The sequence below is a fragment of the Scylla paramamosain genome, chromosome 22 (genome assembly GCF_035594125.1).
Source record: "Scylla paramamosain isolate STU-SP2022 chromosome 22, ASM3559412v1, whole genome shotgun sequence".
NCBI classification, from domain to species: Eukaryota; Metazoa; Arthropoda; class Malacostraca; order Decapoda; family Portunidae; genus Scylla; species Scylla paramamosain.
In genome coordinates, this window is record NC_087172.1 from 4,735,001 (window position 1) to 4,737,500 (window position 2,500).

Consider the following 2,500-nt stretch of genomic DNA (forward strand, 5'->3'; position numbering starts at 1 on the left):
TCTGAGTACCTGAAGGTGTTACTGGAAGAGAAGGAGAAAGAGATCTTGAATGTGCAACTCGGTGTCTCCACATGTTTCTATTGGTCTTGTGATGGGGAATAATGGATTTAGAACTGCATTGTGAAGGAGGAGGAGGAGGAGGAGGAGGAGGAGGAGGAGGAGGAGGAGGGCTTTGATATGTAACGTGTGATAGCCAGTATTTCTCACCAGTTGCTTTTGTGATGGAATGTGTAATTGTGGAAGAAGAGAAGGCTCATGATATGTAACTTAAGCCGTTTAATATCCCACACGTGTCATTCTTGTGATGGAAAGTGCAATAGATACGGAAATGCATTGCGGCTCTGTGTAATGGAGTGCGGAGCCGCGTAAGGTTGTGCCGAGGCAGTGAAGGGGGTGGTATCGTGAAGGCCCTCGCTGGTCGCCGCTGCTCAAGGCTCGCATGAAGCGGGTGTTTTTCTGGCAGCGCGGGTGAAGCAATACAGCCCTAGGACGTGGCTCGGAACTCGCCGCTGCCTTGTGCTGGTGATACACTGGACTCCACAAATTGCTGCTCCGCTTGTCAGGCGCTGATTGTTGCGCTCACTTGGCTTGTGTCCATTTGCAGCAGGTGTTAACGAATGGAACTTGACTTGGTGTTATTTTAACCTTACTTGACCTCACCGGTAACGAATAATGCTTGACCTAACACAGTAACCTAACCCACCAAAGTTTAAAGAATAGAACTTGACGACCTTAAGAAGCTTTACTTGTCTCTCGCCACACCACACCATACCACACCAGCCACCTGACCACCACCACCAGTGCGGAGAATGAAAGCGAGTCCCCGGCGGTGACTGGTGGTGATTGTGGTCATTTTGTGGTGGTGGTTCGCCGTACGAGCGGACGACGAGGACGACCTACAAATAATATGGCTCACCGATAGTTCCCATTACCTCAAGCAGCGGGAGAGTGTTCAAGCAGGTGGCGGCGAGGAGAGAGGCGGCGGTGATGGTGGTAGTGGTGGACAAACCGCATTCCCAAACACTTGGGCGCCTTATCTCTACTACTTTTACCGTCTCGAGTCTATAGTGGAAATTAATGGATTTTTCAAGGCTGTCTTCATGATCGTAGTGATAATTTAATAAGGACTCTAGACTATCAATGGAAAAAAACTCGCCAGAACTCGACAAATTACCTCATTGGCCTTTGAAGACCGTCCTGATGAAAGAGAGAACGACGTGCTTCTAAAAACGAGTACAGCCGGACCTCAAGTGGAGTAGCGAAAGGCGCGCGGGAATCCTTGAGGACACGACACATCTAAACAGTGACCGACACGACCGAGAAAGAGCGAGGCGGCAAGGACGACATCCCCGGCGAGAGAGTGACGCCCCGCGAGCCAAGGATGACAAGACGGCTGCCTGTGCGTGCGTCAAGGACACCGCTCTCACAATACATAACTCGGAGCTCGACCTTTGAGGAAGTGGCAGGAGTGAGGGATCTGGCAGCGTGCCGGACATTAGGACATGGAAAGAGAAAAGGTTAATGTAAGCCTAATAACATTGATGGAGAAGAATTGAAGAAAGAAAGGATTTAAAATTATCAAAGAAAAACATGGAAGTGCTGGTAAAGGTCAGTCTGAGCCTAAAAGTATAGAAAACGGGGAAGAAACAAAGACAGAAGCTCAAAGAAAGGTTCGTCACCAGTGAGCTCTTGCGGTTTCCGAACTTGCTTCACTAAGGCTTCGAAACATGGTAACGAAGCAAGGCAGTGAGCGTGGTTGAAGAAAAGACTCGACGCATGTGCCGGCTCCCCTGTGTCTAGTGCAAGGAAGTTCGAGTCTCAGTTGTCTTGGGTCAGTGGCGTGTTCAGTGTGTTAAGAGACGCGTGACAAGCCTCAGGGAAGCGCCGAATCTCCGTCAACTTCAGTGTCTCTCCTTATGTAAGATTTGTAAATGTATGATCTTGTGATTTCAGTAGGGGCAGGATGGGGCAGCGTCACACTCCATCTCTTGTTAGTTGCCAAGATGCAGGCAGGTGACCACTTCAGTGACTCACGAACACAGTCTAACACGGGAGGTACTTCATTTCCCCACGTGTTCACGATTACTCTCCTCGCACTGGCCCGGTGAGGAGAAAGATTGATTCGAGCAGAAACGGTGTGGGAATAGTTCGTTAAAGTTAACACACAGAACATGACAACGAACACTTGAGTAATGCAGGTGATAATGTGTGGTGAGTGGTGGGGATTTCCTCATTCCATCATTCCCAGACTCATGGCTCATGCCACCGGGGGAGAGAGTGTGCTGCCTAGTGACTCCCATCATTACAACCACCACACACACCGCTACACACACACACACACACACACACAAATCATCCTGACACACCTTTACCCCCTCAACACCACCCTTGTCTTATATCCAAACCTTACTACACCCCATTAGTCACTCCGACAGCCCATCAACACCCAATCAATGCACCGCAACACCCTGGAAATAACCCAGCGTGTCTTGTTATGTGG

At 49.5% G+C, this 2,500-nt stretch overlaps 1 protein-coding gene across 8 annotated transcripts in view; it reads left to right on the top strand.

Annotated features, from left to right (window-relative positions):
• The window catches only part of LOC135111464 (uncharacterized), a 176,557-nt gene that overhangs the window by 23,347 nt on the left and 150,710 nt on the right, over positions 1–2,500 (top strand). Inside the window, exon 1 of one of the 8 annotated variants that reach the window (XM_064024762.1) lies at positions 1,006–1,918. The exons of 6 other annotated variants lie outside the window; for them this stretch is intronic. The gene's annotated coding sequence lies outside the window, so the exon portion shown is untranslated. Of the gene's footprint in view, positions 1–1,005; positions 1,919–1,982; positions 2,105–2,500 lie in introns of those variants that run through there. One more of the 8 variants, XM_064024764.1, reaches the window with a different exon arrangement.